Here is an 18,651-nt window from a genome sequence, read left to right on the forward strand (position 1 = left end):
CTAAATATAATGCTACACCCAATGCAACTACCCCCGTTGTTGTGACCATTTAAGCAGTTGTTTTGCCTTTTATGAGTTTTCTGAACACCATTTCTTGGAGCTTATGAACCATAGCTAATCCTTAAGTGATAAAAAAGTAATATTTATGGACCTAATGATCAAACCCAAGTCTTTAAGTGAAGAAACTAATGTCAGACAAACAAGCTGCAAACCATCCAAAGCTACTACTTTCATTGTTGTGACCATTTAAGTACTTGTTTTTGCCATTCAATGAGTTGAATATCATAATTCTTGATATGTTTAGCTAAAATAGAATCATATTTTATGGTTAGATTTAAAAAAAATTGAATACTTACTGTGAGATAGTACAAAATTCAGAGTTCCATTTCGATATTCGTAAATACTTTTTACTGATAACTTGATCGTCATTTGGTGTGGATGACTCAAAATATTTTTATATGTATTTCTATAAATGACATCAGTACCAACATCCTCCATTAATTTAATGATGGTTCCTCGGGAAGGGATATGTTTACCCTTGTATTTCTCCATAAATTTGTTGAACGTAGATGATTAGCAATGGATAAGGTTATATTACATGCAATAAGCATCTTTGTGAGATCAGAGTTAAAGTCTGACTTGATGTATTCATCGTTAACTTGATTTTATAGATGAATATCCATACTCTTGTTATGAGATGAGGATAATGAGTGGCGTGTAATTCTATGATAGGGTGATAATTTTGGTAAGAATACAAAAGCGTCCGACGAGAAGAGAAGAAATACTTATGACATAATTGATTAAATAATACACATCTTCTTCTATCAAGAATGTTATCATTCCCGCCTTTATTATTCAATATTAATATAATATTAGATGCTGATAGTCGATAGAGAACTGAATAAAATGCCTAAAATAATGTCGCCTTCTGTCTGTATTTCTAAAAATGGAGGCCCAGGAATTTGAAAAATACTTATCGGATGAGAAACAGATGGCTTGTCGGATTTATCGATATAAATTGCCTTGAGCCCCCTGTCTAGAATTACACGCCACTCATTATCCTCATCTCATAACAAGAGTATGGATATTCATATATGAAATCACGTCAATTTTATTTTAATTTTCGTAGAACATGTATTTGTATATATTTTCAAACATATATTATATATAATAGGGATTTAATATTGAACAATAATACCAATATGCTATAAAAGCAGCTCTATATACTCTAAATAATGCTCTTGTTGGAAGTGATCCCATTAAGATCCCACTCTGAATTTTGGATATGTTTGAAAACGTATATTGATACATGTTCTACGAAAATTAAAATTAAATCGGTTTTGCTGCCATTTTGAGGGCTGCACCAGAGCCTCAAACTTTTATTTTGATTAAAATACGACTATGATTGAATATAAGTTAAAGTTTGTGTTCTTGTGCATCTTTTGACGTAATTTGTGTTAAAATCGAGCATTTATGAGCGGAATTATAGCCTTCTATGCAACACAGGTCCAACGCATCAGGGCCACTTCGAGTGGCCTTATAACGTCCCAAGTGAGTCACAGACCCCTAATATTTCACACATTCTTTTATTTCATTTCGAAAAGCCAGCTGACCAAAAATTATCAAAATCGGTGATGGTCATGCCGTGAGGGTCTGTACACTTGACGTGGAATGACCCATCTTAAATAACGATAACAGACATACATATATAACACTAGTAAACAAATATAGCATTGCTAGAGCGATTTTTGTAGAAATGGTTATTCTGTGATGGTTAAAACAATACTGATTACTTATTCTTGGTTAACACCGGGAGCTAGTGGTAGCCCTGAGGAGGAAGAAAAAGACGACCAGGTTGTTCAGATGCTTGCTTATATAAGGACGTTTAAGTGAGTTGACTGACTGATTTTGTAAAAAAATTAAACTATTTTTTGAGACATAGTTTGTGTAGTTTAATTTACATCATGTAGTGTAATAATAAATGGATGTACACATAGCAAAATTTCATAATTCCCACTGAAAAAAAAATATGTTTTTTTATTTGATTGTAGCTTCACATAGATGTACGCCATACTAAGATGATACCGTAGCACAGTAATACCATGCCAGTATGCATATATCCCATCAAAAGATATGTAAGTAAGACAAATTGAGTTTAAATTCAGAATCTTTATTTTCATTTTTTAATGCAATCATGTGACCCAAGTGTTTGGAGGGGGGTGCTGCCCCACCCCGCAATATAAAAACGAGTTGTAAAATCTCTCATTTCTGCCTTAATTTTCTCTCAAATTCATAAAATTTGATTAATGATAGGCAATGTATGGTTGCATGAAAATGTTTCGGAATTAAATATAATTGAACTAATTGTAATAAGGAATTAATATTTTGGAAGCAGAATGATGAAATCCAATTTAAATATGTTTCATATTTATTTATATTTAATTTCTCAACTTTTCTTGTCTCTAAAATATGCATTACTTCTTACAATTATTCAATTAATTATATAATTTTGAAACAACGCAACTTTACATTCCATATTTATTAAATATTCATAAGAAAATAAAAGTCAAAATGAAAAAATGAGTCAAAATCGCACTTTTCTTAACGGCAATTCTCTTTAAGTTTTAATAAAGATAATGTTTATTGTTTTGTTTTAGCTATAACATAAAGCAATTTTAAAAAATATACAAAAAAATATTAGCATGTACATAAAACTTGAATATTGTATGATTAGACTCATTTTCTAGGAACTGTATTCCGGGTAACTTAATAAATAGTTTATCCTTGGAATGCTAGATTTTTTAAATTTTTATGACCCTTAATTTTTATCTATAAAGTTATTTCCTTCCCAAATATGGTTCTGAATCTAAATGATACTCTAAAAACGTGATTTTTTTAAAAAGGCTTTAAAGGTCAAACCTAGTGAAATTGCAAATTTTAGAAGTCTTTATCGTCTTTTGTGGCTTAAATAACTATAATGAATATGGGTTTTAGCCTTCAGGCGTTCCAACACCTGATTTTGGTTCAATAATGTTATCATGTCCATAAATCAAAGAAAAAAAATATATAGAGGCCACAAGGAATTTTTATTGGCAGTTTGGCATACCAAGGCAGTGATAGATTTAAATCTTCAGTCTGTTGTAATGAACTGCTGCTTGAGAAAGGGGTATGTTGTTTTTGGAAGTAGTTGATTGTTCAACTTTTTAATATTTAATTAGGATTGAGTATATTTTCCCCAGTTGGGATTACAGATCGTCAATCAACAATGTTCTTATTCTGTACTCGTTCATAAATGATAGTCTTATACTTTTATTAAAATGGTAACATATTGTGTTGCTTAGGGATACTCCAATTTGGACAAGGGTTCTTCATCTGGACATAGTTCCCGTAAATTTCCTAGAGATCCAAGTAAAGCTTAGATTGAATCATATCGCCCAAAAAAGGTTCAAGCTTTGTTTTCTTGTATAATAATAGTCACAGTTTTTATTTACCAGCTGCCATCATTATTCTTCAAGAGAGAACAATAAGTATAACATAATCACTAATGCATGGAGTGGAACTATGAGGATTTGTTGTAGATATATAAGTTTAAATCCTTATTGGACTCGGAGTACAATTGAGGATCGACATCATTTTAACTCTTGCCTATATCATTACTAGATACGGAGTGGGGTTCGTGTTTATTACTTTCATAGCTCCTTGCAGCTAATCTAATGAAACGTCATAACAGATAAGCTATTCTCCTCCTAAATGTTATTCAAATTATTAGGGATACCATGTTCATTTTCTATTTTTTTTTCTATTTTAACATAACGGCATCTCATGTTATTTGAGTCTCTGGTGAGAAGTCTCGTCCATGGAAAGGAAAAAAAAGACATTTATCTAGTCTGTTGCTGTAAATAAGCTAACAAAATTAAATCAAAAATACATGAAAAACAGGACCAGATGTAGAAAACTAATTGCAGATTGGGGCATGCCTCACAAAATCTGATATTGAACATATATTTTTTTATATCAATATATAAAAGTTTGAATACTTAGATCCCAATTTGTACCACAATAACTTTTTCAAACTGACGAAAATATCATTTTTAAAGGCTCATGGATTACATATTGCTCAATATTTGAATTAAAGATATTTTTAAACAGGTAATATAGTGTACAAATTATACACTATGAGTTAGAAATAGTGTTGTAAATATTATGTATAACCTGCCAGATTATTATTTAAAAAAAGAAACCTAAAAATAACTTATTAAATGATGCAATGTGAAGAATGTTTGGAAGGAGAGCAGCTTAGCTGCCATGACGTTGTATTCGATTAACTGCGAGTAGCTATGAGAGAAAGGAAAACAACACAACTCCCAATCTTTATTACCAGGAACATAGGCAGGAATGATTACGATGTTAATCCTCAATTCTTTTCTGAGTCCGACAAGATGTACCTTTTTCTTTCAAGTGCAAACACACTTTATACTTTAATGTTCTCTCCTCATGAATGGAAGAATAATGATAAAAACTTTGGAAAATAAAAATCCTGTTCTAGTTGTAACTTAAAAAAAGGCATAAGGTTCGTCTAAGGTCATATTTTTTACAACTATGTATGTAAGTAGGCCCAATTAAGACTTTCCTTCAGAAATCATTGTAGCAGATGTTAAGCAAACATATCTAATTGATGTCATTTTTCTTCTACGATTACTCCCATTTTATGGGATAAATATTATCTTTATGCATATGTCTTGTGGTAGATATAATTTATTGAGGGTAATTAATACTAATTAGATATTCCTTGGTTATTTACCTATTGGGAGAGGGAAAAGTAATGATGCAAAGGATGTAAATTCAAATCCTTAATGTATTTTGATTTTCTCTTTCCGAAAATAGCTTTTGCAAACTATGCATGAACTTCTTTTTAATTTTTTAATGCAAAAACTTGTGGTAAAAGATAGGATACAATTAAAAACAAAAAGTTCCTTTATCTTTATATAATTATTATGTGTTTTAATTCCTGGATACTTAAATTCGAATCACGGTTAAGTCTCATTAAGCTGTGATTTCAACTTTTGACTTTGATTGTTTATCAGTATTTGAGTCTTGGAATCTTTATTTACAGAAGTTATCAATGGTTGTCGAACCGGACCTATTGGTTGAGTGATTACTGTATTCATTGATATTTTGGAACATTCTCGGGGATCGGAAATAGTATATCGAGGGAGATAATCAGGAATAATGTGGCTTTAATTTAATGCCATTATTCCAATTCTCCATTATTCATTCAAGTCTTGCATTTTCCACAGCGTTTTATTCTTCTCATCGGCAATGTTTATCTTCAAAAAAAATAATTTCAAATAAAATTCAAAAGGAAGTCCATGAGGAGGATGAATACAGTCTTCTTCTTTTTTTTCTCAGACAAGCCTTCAAAATTCAAGGCTCCATTTTTAAATCCTTCATGGAATCATTTGTCGGGGTCTCTATGAGGTGGAGATAAACAGAAAAGAGGGTAAATGTATCCCGATCTACATGTGACAGATATTGGTGGAACCTTCCAGACGAAGCTAGAGGAAAATCCGTTATTGAATTCACAATATATTAAAATTTTAGAGCTTACCTCAGATGAAGGATACATATTCCATAATTAATTAAAAGAAATCAAGTTTATAAATTTTGCTTAAATTTGTGTTCTTTCTGTTCAACTTCTTACTGTAAAGCATTTATCTACTCTTTAGTTTTAGATTTATTTATGGGAAGATACTTCCTTAACACATGTATCACCATCGAGAGGATTTTCTCATGAAGGTGTAAAACTATTTAGTATGCAATGATAATATGAAATAATTGAAACAAAATATCGACAATTGACAATTTTAATTTATTTCTTAAGTGGTTTGCTATTAATGGTGTGTTCCTTTAGTATTTATTTACTTATATATCTCGTTCATGACTATTTAATGTATCTATTAGTAATTTGAATTTTTATTAAAACATAATACAGTCTCATATATATCAAGCTTCTGGTATAAGAGTGCATTTAAGGTTAATTTTACCTGGAAAATTTTTATATATAGGCTGGAAGGCGATATTTATGTACAACCTCTTATCGAATTCCATGGGGAAACTTGGCACCAAAAGTGAATTTTGACTCCCGTGTTTCCTTGAAGTGATCCAATCGCTCTCATAATCTGGCAATATATCTTCTAGATTATGAGAGCGATTGGATCACTTCAAGGAAACACGGGAGTCAAAATTCACTTTATCGAAGGAAATACGAAGGAATTAAGGGTTTCATAATATAAATTGTATTTTGAACTGCATTGAAACAACTCACCCTGCAATAGCGATACTGAAACGCTACCTTTAGGTCTCCTGATTTAATCTCCTGAGGTATACAATTGTAATCTTCAAAGATGGTATTTGCAAATTTGATATAATTTCCGGAGGATGAAGAGCACGAGTGTCTTAAACTTGACCATCTTTTTAAGTAAATCAGACTCTAAGATGACAATCTGGTTGATGGTTTATAAGGAGCTGCTCAGAGTTTCAAAAGAGTCGAATGTAGAAAATGAAGTGGTTATTTGTGTTACTAACAATGCAGCGAACATAACCAAAGCAGTTAAAATCCAAAAATGGACCCACTAACGATGTCTTGAACATACAATTAACCTGACTTATAGGTGATGAAGCCTGCTATGGACAAAGTCAAGGCAATAGCGGGATTTTTCCACATGAGCACAAATCAACACAACAACAGAGCATAACGTATTTTTTGCCTAATGTTACATTGCTATCTGTAATATATTGATTAAAGCAACAAAAAATATGAAGAGCCGTTTGATATCCGAAACAACCGCTCTTTTTAGTTAGCCTACCTGAAAAAGCCGGTTTACTAAGAAGAGCCGTAATGCTCATCTCTTTTATATACTTCTTTCATATGTTAATCCCTGACAAATATAATATATTATTCAGTGTATGATTGTATCCCCCGCAAAATGCAATAGTCTCATTTACATCTCATTCCCCGGGCCGTTGCTTTCCGTAATTAGGTAGTCTTTCTAGTAACACTATATATGTTTTGAATACTTACAAACCATCTTCATCGCACAATCAAATACTCAAGACTCGACTTGGACTCGAAAGTCATCTCAATTTTTAACTAAATAATAACCAAGCTTTTAAATATTTTATTTTTATTTCCTAAAGACTTGAACTGGACTCCATGAAAATATTCAAGAGCATGTATTTGAATTGGGCTTCTCAGCAAAGGCTTGAAACTCAACTTGGGCTAACAATATCTAGTATTTGGTAGGGTAAAGTTTTGTAGAGTGATGGGCTCTCGCCTGAGAAATATACCTTTTTTACATCTCCAACTATCACCCTTATCAAAATACATAGGTACAAAGAATACAACAAATTTAAATATAAAATATATTTGTCGTCTTAGAAAAGACGATTCCAGAACAAAAAGTCAAGTTAAAGAAATAAAATATTATATTGAAGTACCATATTTAATAGTACAAAGTAGAAGGATCAAATATCTCAAGTACCTTACTGGTAGATTAAATACCTACAACGTACATCATTTTTATCTATTTAAGGATGAAAAATGATCCAAAAACATTTTTCTTTATATATACATGCATAAAACTTGATCTTAGTAGTAAAAAAAAGTTGTGGTAATTAGTGTTATTATTTGTAATTATCATCAATAGCATTTTTGTTTTGGTATAATAATGCGAAAAGTTGGAAAGAATGATGAAACTTTGAGCCTTTTTTCAAGAAACAATCTTTATTGAATCTCTAAAACTTTCCTCCACCGAGGAAAAAAAAAGAAAATAGACAAGAAATTTACCGATACTTAGTCAATTACGTTGTATACTTTTCAACTCAAGGACAATTCTTCATTTATTAGTCAATATGTCCATTGTCCACTACTAAAGATGATATTGACAACTACATAAATAAAAAGGATTAAACTTGTTGTAATGCACTATATTGCATGTTTATCAGCTGTTGATCTCTTTGCTTATATAGGTATATAATTATTGTTTCGAAATTCCATCTACTGAGTTCTAATTAACTCTTATTCAGATGTGAATATCCCTTAAATTCATTGTTAATTTTTACTTGTCTTTTTCATGTTTCGTCACATTTCACTCAGAAAATAATATTTTTAATAATCTTTTCTCCCAGCTTTTTTTTTTTTTTTTCTAACAGTATCATGTAATATTCACTTCATTTAGACTCCTCTTCATTTCGTTAAGGAGATAAAGATTTTGTTTCAGTTAGCTGAAATATTCAAATAAATTATTTGGTCTCGTCATTGTCATACAAAGTACATTTTTCGACGCATATATTTAGTCTAATCCTGGATGATAAAATGGGCACTGCTTCCAGTAAATAGAGAAAAGTCTAACAGTTGGAGAGAATGCCGTAATTACCTAACAAGTATCAGGTAGTTTATGGACATTTTTCTTTTTATAAGAAAGGTTGAGAGAAGCAACAGAGATTGCTGCGGGATTAGATTAGTGTATTTATTGCGTATACGTGTAAAAAAAATTATTTTATGAAAGTAAGTTTATTAAAGGAAGTCTCCTTGAGAGCAACCCTTCTCCTATATTATATGCTCATATATACAAAGGGGGCCTAAAAGTTTCGGGCCTCAACTTGAAGATGACAGCTTCCGTAAATTAAAGCTGGTTATATCTATCTAGCATCCGTTGACAGTTACTCATCAAAGTTTCAACCATTTTGGATACCCAGTTGTTATGTAAAAGTGATTTCAGTGAGTTGATGTTAGTGTTATTGTCAAAATGGTCAAAATCAAGTATCGCTTTGTTGGCACAGTTTAGGCGTAACAGGCTCAAGTTTTGACGCTGATTAATTATAGTAGATGAAACTTGGATACAGCATTATACCCCGGAACAAAAATACAGTCCAAACAGTGCAATACAAAGAGTTCGTCAAATGAAGAAGCAACCGCGAACAATTATTTTATTGTTATAATTATATAGAAAATCGCCAATTACTATTTGGACGGGTTACAAAGATGAGAGCATCGCTGGTAGAAGTGTGTAGAGTAACAAGGAATTCCATGTTGAAAAATAAAATTCAGAAAAAATCTCTTGTATCTTTGAAGGTCGGAAACTTTTCTGAACCTCTGGTATATGAAAATATCGTGCCTTAGAATAAAAATAGGTTACCTGGCAAGTTTTTTAAAATGAGATAATAGCATTTAATGATTTAATAAGCAATATCGCTCAGTGCCTATTCACAATAATATATATTTTTTAAATTTGTATACAGATATGAAGCCTTGCCAAATAATTTGTATAATTATTATGTAGTTATTGCATGAGAATAGGCTGAAATAAGGATTAATTAAAATCCCGAAGCCTGTTTCATCACACAGTTTCTTTTGATATTTAGAATCAAATCAGGTTATCTGTTAGTGAATCTTCAAACAAATTGGTACTTACTGTGAAAAAATTATTTGTACGTGTATAATGAGTGAACAGTCATTTTATAACTTTTCTAGTTTGATTGTATTCAAAACTATTGTTTCTGTGTAGTTTTTATTCAACAGTCCTCCCCTTGTATCTTTTAGCTTAAATAAATAAGAATTATTATTTTTACCAATTTTTAAGCAGCGTACATTTAGTGACCATTTATTTTGACCTCTAATCCATTTTTGAAAACTTTTTTGACAAATAAAGTAGCTTCATTTTTATTCAGCCATAGACCCTCAGTGTAGGCTATCCTAATGAAAGCATATCAGTATCAAGAAGCTACATAATTATATATGATGTTTTCCTAGACAACTTTTTCAGCCTCGTTCATGAATCGTATTAACGATCTGATGGTGTCAGCTTTTTTCTTTGATAAAATTTAGCACGTTGGCTGCTTCTTGTACAAGTACATATCCTGGCCCGAAGGTTTTATTAACTTGAGAAAGTAGCCGAGAGGCACTGGTGAGTGGATCTCTTTTTGACGAAGAGCACGCTCGATATTAGAGTGTAAGTTATCAACATCCTGGATGTCTGAATGTCCAGGATCACAGTAACGATGAATTATAGATTTGATCTTACTTTTTGACTCGAGAAATAACTGAAGGGCATAGCTCAGAATTTGGTTTCGGTTTTGAGCCACGCAAGAATCCAATGTATGATGTTTTCTGCATTGGGATACTTTTGTAAGATGTTATTTAAAAGATGAGTAAGTACACTCGCTAGATCATTCCCAGCTCGTCCAGAAGTAGTTCCCATCCAAACAATCGAAAATGCCGCTGTGGTTCTTGCTACCACATCTGTTAGGTTGTAGCAGTTTTTGCTTATAAAAAGCAGCAAAGACATGTGTCCGGGATAGAGCAAAAACATTTTACAAATAAAAGGTGATTACAAGAGTTTTTGGGTCATTGTTAGCTTTATTTTCCTGAGACTAGCTGCCTCATCCTTGCCGTCCACATGTTTTTTGTGCTCAAATTTAATTACATCTGTTTTTGATGTTTCCGGCATGTCATCGAATTCCGTACAATTATCACACAGATCACTCTTATGAAAGCTTTGTACTTCCACTGTTTTACTGCAGAGAGATTTTCAACCGCCATCTCCTCCTGCTACAGGCTCTACATTTTCGGTACAAAGATACTTCTGTCCAAATATTTGCGCTGGGTTGTGTTACGGCAATAGTGGGATTCGACACAAGGGAAAGATTCAATGTGCTCTCGTAACTTCTGTAGTAGAACAGTGGAATGGTTGATGGGTGATTTTAGGGGTAGGGTTATCATAAACATTCAGTTTTTTTCGCAATGTTTCCAGCTTTGAGTGCGATAGGGAGAAAGTACAGAGAAATAATTCCTGACAAACTTGGATCGTTTGTGCACCCTTGAAAAGGGGATATTTCCAATCAAATTTCTTCTTGTCTTTGAATTGTAATCGGCTCTCATTAACTTGGCAGAGTAGATATTGATATTTGGGAGTGTCGGACTCTGTAGCGTAATACTCATTCATAATTACTTCCTGGTCAGCGCCACTAAAGGCCCTCTGATACTTCAGCTTACATCTCACTTTGTTGCTTTAACAGTCCTGTTAACAGCAAAATAATGATAACTCCATGGAAAACATACTATAGATTGTCCTTAGATCCGTTGGTATAGTTAATTCGAGCATCCGAAATAAAACTGTTATGTAGAATATATACACATCTCCTTTGAATAATCTTGAGTTAATCTAATTATAATTTTCACATTAATTAGCTAATTAAAATGTCAAAACACTTCCAGTACTCCTTGGAACAATTAGTTCTTACGTGGAAGGAATCAAATGGTCGTTATAAAGAGATGTGTAGGCCTCATCACTCATCCTTTCTTTCTTCGCCTTAACAGCCTTCCACTCACCATATTACTTGGGTCTTTCCTGATTTTTAATCAGTGATGTATATTTTTTATACTGTTATCAGAGAGTGGCATTTTATTGGTAGTTTAGTCTTTGAGAAATAAAGATGCTTTCCAGATTCATTGTAGTGTAAGACTGACTTATATTTTATTTATGATACTAAACAAAGGAACAAGTTAATCAAGTACTCTGGCTTAGCCAGAAGAAAAGAAGAAGTAGATAAGAATTCGTTGACCTTTCATCATAATAATGTATAGTAAAGTGGGAACACCACAGTAGGCATTGGCGTTGTCTATACAGTAAGGTCCCTGGAAATTATGGTTAGGTTATGGTTAAAATTTGTTGGTTTTAACTAACAATGATGTCAGCTTATTATAAAAAACTGATGTTTCACTTAGCGGAGGTTCACATCTGCCCAAACAACAGCATATCGATCGTTTAACATAGTTCAGTTTTGTACTAATTATTGAGATTGATTTTGTTTTTCCTTCTCTAATAGTTTATTACTTCCTCCTTTTCAAATCTAGATAAGAAAAAATCATCATCCCAATAATATTATTTTAACATTTGATTAGAAAATCAGATAACACTATTTCATTCTAAAGAATTGGGACAAATATCAAATGACCTGTTAAACTTTTTGCACATAATACGATAATGAATCGACATTTTCCTTAATAGAATATAGAATCATGATCCTTATTTGTAGGGATTTCTAAAAATTATTTCAGGTCAAAATATTGGATTTTGTCAGATAACATGCTTTTATCCTAAGGCCACGAATATGTAAACAGGGTAGTAGGTCAAAACGTCGTCAGAAAAAACGTCGACCAACAAAATGTCGAATGAACAAAAGGTCGACTGAGAATATTTCATTTTAAAATATGAAAAACAGTTTCTACGACATTTCGCTCCAGTCATTTCCTGCCAGGGATATTTATACACCCCGACATAAATTAACAGTAAGAAAACCTCACAAACCACCATTTATACCCCTAAATTTGGGGCTATTTAGGGTACTGCTGGGCTCCAAAACAAAATTTAACCTGCCGCTGTTAATTACATTACTTTTAAAGGTCCCTCTCAACACCCCAATTTATTCCACAAAAATTAATAGATGTTACGTTAATCCGTATATAATATTCTTATCTATTCTATTATACTCTTCTACGTATAAAATAGGAAATGTAAAATAGATATTATTACCAATGCAACGTAAATTTTCTACAGATATTTTTTAATAAGAATTTCCTACTTTTTGGATTTTCTGTTCAAGTCCTGTCCATTTTGAATTTGTCCTAAATAGAATTTTGTTTAGGCTTTCTCAAGGATTATTTTCTTAACAGTTTTTCTTTTGTAGGATAATTCACTTGCAAACATAAATGAAAAGTATTATGCCAGCCATCAACTGAATTATTCGTTTTTAGTAAATCATTTTTTATTCGTTCAAATAAATTCCACAGGTTGGCATTGTACTAATTGCAAATTTTATTCTAAAAGTAAATTTTGAGATGTTAGAATGGCCAACATTTACATATCCCGCAGAGACATTCCTCCCTACATAAACAACAGTAATGGCACCAGGCCCTTTGGGGTGCAAATGGGGGAAATGTAAGTAGTGCCGGTGGGGTTATCCCATTTTGGGGCCGGTGGCACTCCAAAACAGCCCCAACGTTTGAGGAGTAAATGAGGGATTGTGATGGACTCTTAGAGGTTGCTGAAATAATGGCGGTTGTTTCATCCCATTTTGGGTCCAAGCCGTAACCAAAAACAGCCCCAACATTAGGGTTGTATGATGGGGTTGGGAGGGGCCCTTAATGGTAGTTTATATAGGAGTGGTAGTGGTGGTGCGGGTATGTTTTAGTCAGAAAATGTCTGAATAGAATATATTACAGCACCATTTGGAGGAGCCGTATATTTTATATTCTACAGTCGACGATTTGTATATTCGAATTTTTGTCCATTCAATGTTTTGTCTGTCTTTGTTCTGTCGGTCGACATTTTGAGGTCAACGTTTTGTCTACACACCCTATACAAACCCACCTTAAACGTTCATATACAGAACTCGAACATATATATATGTATTTAATGTATTTATTGAACATATCCCTACCAATAAATAAATAACGAATATTCTAACCGACGCACTGACCTTACAAGGATTTTCCTTGAAAAGAGTTTCTCTGTGATCCGGGAGAAATGCAAGGTGCAGAAGCCTGTTCAATATTGTCAAAATCTTTGTTGCAGAAGAATAGAGTTTAGATCATTCGAGTTTAGTCGATTTTTTCAAATAATAGTTTTGGTCAGTTATAATAATTTTCTGAAAATTGTCGGCTTTAGTAAAGTTGAGTTTATTTAGTTCAAATAAAACTCGAATTCAACACTAATAAATAGAGTTGTATAAAATGACCTGCATGGATGTAAAAATAAAAGAAACCAAAAAAGCGACATGGTAACCATGAGAATTAAAAGAATGTCTTTGAGGAGAGCAGATTAGCTGTCATAAATTTTTATTAGATTAGCTGCAAGGAACTACAAAAGGAAGGAAATAAACACAAATCCCACTCCGTATCTAGTAAATGCATAGCCAGGAACTACTTCGATGTTGAGCCTCAATTTTACTCTGAGTTCAACAAGGACTTACACTAATAACTCCCCCACAGCTGCTCTTCAGCGTTACTCTCCGTCATCTATGAGTGCACGCAGTAGTGATTACTAGTAATGTTTAGATATTCTATCTTCAAGAATGAAAAAGGTTTGGAAAATATCTTCAGATACTCAAAAACTATTGCTGAGGTTGCAACTACAAAAAATCTTGAACGCGTGAAGGTCATATTTTATACAATTCGACTAATATATATCATTACATATCTTCACGTGATAGGTTAAAGCTCGGAGGTTGGCAACCAGTAATTTTGGCAATTTTGAGAAAAAACATTATCCCTGGCCTTTGTTTTGACGTACCACTCATATTTTACGCCATATGTTGTGAGTCCAAAGTAAATGTGTAATTAGTCACTTTTGTCAAAAATGAGATAATGTACAAGCCTGGTAATACCTTATAATTAGAACGCGGAATGAAACGAAAATAATGACTGAACGACGTACTTAGAACGAAAAAATAAAAAATGAACGGAACGCTTACAAGCCTGGAAATAAGAATCTTCTATATTCAAAGTTGACAATCCTGTAGAGAAAAACGCGTGCAAGGAGAAGGGGGTAGAAAGACTTGTGGTATCATTGTTTAAAATACTGATGTGTTTATCAGCTGCCTGCTTTATTATGATTTTTAAGGGTATAACGAAAGTATTTATTAGCAAAATGTTTAATAAAGATATACTTCGTATAATTGACTTAGACGTTTTTTATCCGTTAGAGAAGATTTGAAAACGTCACACTCCAGGAAATTGTAATTCATTATGAACTATATTCAAAGAATAATAACTAATGAAACGAAAAAGTAGAATATTTCGAAATATATTTGGTGTTCCAAGTTTTTTAAAAAAGGCTTAAATTAAATATAATCTACATACTAAAAAATAAACCGTCATACATTTATGTTAAATATACAAAATGAAACAATTAGAATCACATAACTAATAATAATAATAAATACAGAATATTGAAATAATAGATTGATCCAAATAATATTTTCTTGTTCTTACATCGGAATCCAGTTAAATATGTCATAACTTTAGGTTGCAAAACACAAACCAGACGTGGAGTTTAATCAAAAGACCATCACCCCTATTTCCTCATGTGGAAGTTGCTATATACAACTGTGAACAGGATATTACTAATAATAAAGTAAATGTCAAAATCATAAAATTAGACATTAAATATAGTAATAAAAAAAATGTAAGAATGAAATCCATCGGAAAGATTTAGAGTAAAAGCTAATTATGTAGTAATGTCCGGCGATATTACTCCTTATTAAGAGCATCAAAAATATTTTTCCCCGTTATTCATACTTGTATAACAACATACTATTATCATGAAGGATACACACAATTGCTAAATATAATGCTACATCCAATGCAACTACTCCCGTTGTTGTGACCATTTAAGCAGTTGTTTTTGCTTTTTATGAGTTTTCTGAACCCCATTTATTGGAGCTTATGAACCATAACTAATCCTTAAGTGATAAAAAAGTAATATTTATTGACTATGTAATATTGGAAACCCCAATTATCATACCCAAGTCTTTATGGGAAGAAACTAGTGTCATACAAACTAGTTGCGAACCATACAAAGCTACTACCCCCGTTGTTGTGGCCATTTAAGCAGTTGTTTTTGCCATTTAATGAGTTGTGTATCATCTTTCTTGATATTTTTAGCTAAAATAGAATCCTATTTCATGATTACATTTTTAAAAAATTAATACTTACCGTTAGATGGTACAAAATTCAGAGTTCCATTTCGAAATAAGTCAATATTTTATACTTTTTACTGAAAACTGTGATCGTAATTTGGTGTGGATGACTTTAAACATGCTGAAAATTCTATCAACTTCTCAATTTACAATGAGGGCATTTCCATAAATTTTTGGAACGTAGGATGATTAGCAATGGATAAGGGTATATTACATGCAATAAGCAACTTTGTGAGATCAGAGTTAAATTCTGACTTGATGTATTCATCGTTAACTTGATTTTTTAGAGAAATATCCATGCTCTGGATATGAGATGAGGATAATGAGTGGCGTGTAATTCTAGACGGGGGACTAAAGGCACGTTTATATCGACAAATCTGACAAGCCATTTGTTTCTCATCCAGTAAGTATTTTCCAAATTCCTGGCCCTCCATTGCCAGAAATCCAGACAAAAAGCAACGTTATTTTAGGCATTTTATTCAGTTCTCTATCGACTATCAGTAGCTAATATAATATATTAATATTGAATAATGAAGGTGGGAATTGATAACATTCCTTTATGGAAGAAGATGTTTATTATTTTAATCAGTTATACCGTAAGTATTTATTCCCTTCTCCTCGCACGCTTTTGTATCCTTACCAAAATTATCAACCTTAGTATATTTCAATTAATACTAGAACAGTTAATATAAAAAGTAATCAAAATTTTCAAATTCAGGAATACTTTATTTACTTCGTGATATACATAAATAAAACTATTATGGATCTATTAATATTGAGATCTCTTAAATTTCTTCTCTGAAATTTGTTAAAATGATATGGTATACAACGATTAATCAAAAGCTAAAGGCTTACCCTTTAGCAGTAGCAGTAGAATACTAGAAAATTGATAAATTAAAGTATTATAACGTGTTTTTGTAATATTAAGTTAAAAAAGTATGGGTAAAATAAAAATAAATAAAAACTGAAAAAAAGATGAACTACTACAAATATATTAATTATAAATTTTAACAAAAGTTTATACAGAGGTAATCAAACAAAATGAATGATGACAAATGATACGACAAAGAAGTTATTAATGTTAAATATTAAAAATTGGTTCAACAAATTATTAAAGAAAAATATAAATTATATATGTACAAATATAATGTGACATTTTTACATTTAAGACCATTATTATTCGTAAATCCAACTTAACTTACAACTGCGAAAATCAGGGCCTGTATTTTTAATGAGATGTAAAAACGAAAAATCTTCATATATGTTCTCCAAGAGATAGGACCGACGCCAGATAGGGAAAATCGAAGAAAGACACTTTTAAGTTGATTATTCGTCTCAAGATAGCAGATTCTACTCCTTCCTTGCAAAGGAGATTTAAAAAATGCAACATTAAAGAGATCCATTCACGATGAGTAAGGAATTTCAATATTTCAAATATAATTAGTATTTACTTTATTTGAATTTGTACAAAGCATGGTATTATATATTAATATTAATTATTATTATTTATTACGAAGTATGACGTCTTTATAGTTACATTCAAATAATGAACATTATTAAAATAATTTATTAAAGTATTATAACGTATGTTTATAATAGTACGTTAAGTAAGTATGGGTATATTATTAAAAAATGCTACTAAAAAAATAATTATATTAATTATAAATTTTAATAGAAGTTATAAGCAAAGAATCAGACAAATTTAAAATGACAAATGATACGATATTGAAGTTATGAATATAAAATAAAACAAAAAGATTCAACAAATTATTAGTGACATATACAAAATGAAATGTGACATTTTCAATTATCTATAAGAGTCTAGAATTATCTTCCACTAGTTTTCCAATGACAAAAGAGGCACACAATTAATAAAGAAATCAATGGTCCAGGTTATACAATCACAAACTCCAGCTTATAAATGAAATTATTACTGAAATAAGTTGTTTTTTTCTATTTTACTTGTAGAATAATGTTAAAGATAATGTGTGTAGCAATTCCAGGTTGAAACATATACTTTATGCTATTTTTTTTTATCAAGAACTTTTTTATTTCAGTTTAAAAAAGTATCCTTTGAGAAATGAATATTTACTGTAGCACGTGACTTCCCATAGATTCTCTGATGCTGATTAGATAAAAATAGAAGAATATTGTACAATGTAAATTACGTTTTTCCATTTTTTTTTTTAACTTGAAAAAATAAACATCCTCCAACATGAGGTTAAGTGACTGACCCTTGGTTCACTCCAGATATTAGTACAACTCATTGATTGGGACATTCAATTTTTGTGAGCTAGCTTTTTTTTAGTGCTTGCATAGAGGGACGCATGTCCTTTGCCGTTTTTGTTTGAGAGATGCATAGCCAAAGCACCGTTTATTTTATCCTCCATACAACCAAAATGAAAAGCAACATTGTACACTTCAAGAGGTTTTATGTTTACATTAATAAATACACGATTGTTATCTTCTTCAGTTAAAGAGATAATAAAAGTTTCCTACCTAACATAGAGCTTAGATTAATTCTTTTGACGACATCGTTAATATTCTTCACACTTTTTGATAAAGCCTTTGCGTAAGACATTTTAGTCTTAATTAAAGAGAGGTTGTTGTCAGGAGGTGGGGCAGTAGGATTCTCATTCATATAAATGTCTATCACTACTTTCCTCCTCAATATGTAGGCACAAAATATAAACCATGATATTAATATTTAGAAAAGAAAAACCCTCACTGTCTATATACACACAGAACTAATAGTGCGTAAAATCTTCACGCAGCCTCACTGAGAGGATGGAAAGGTGAATAAGCGGAATAAGCGATTCAACAGATCCAGAAATGCAAATCTTACAGTCCAAGATCCAACGTCATCCAGATATTTAGAGATTTCCCAAGATG

This window comes from Lepeophtheirus salmonis, chromosome 3 (genome assembly GCF_016086655.4).
Source record: "Lepeophtheirus salmonis chromosome 3, UVic_Lsal_1.4, whole genome shotgun sequence".
Lineage (NCBI taxonomy): Eukaryota > Metazoa > Arthropoda > Copepoda > Siphonostomatoida > Caligidae > Lepeophtheirus > Lepeophtheirus salmonis.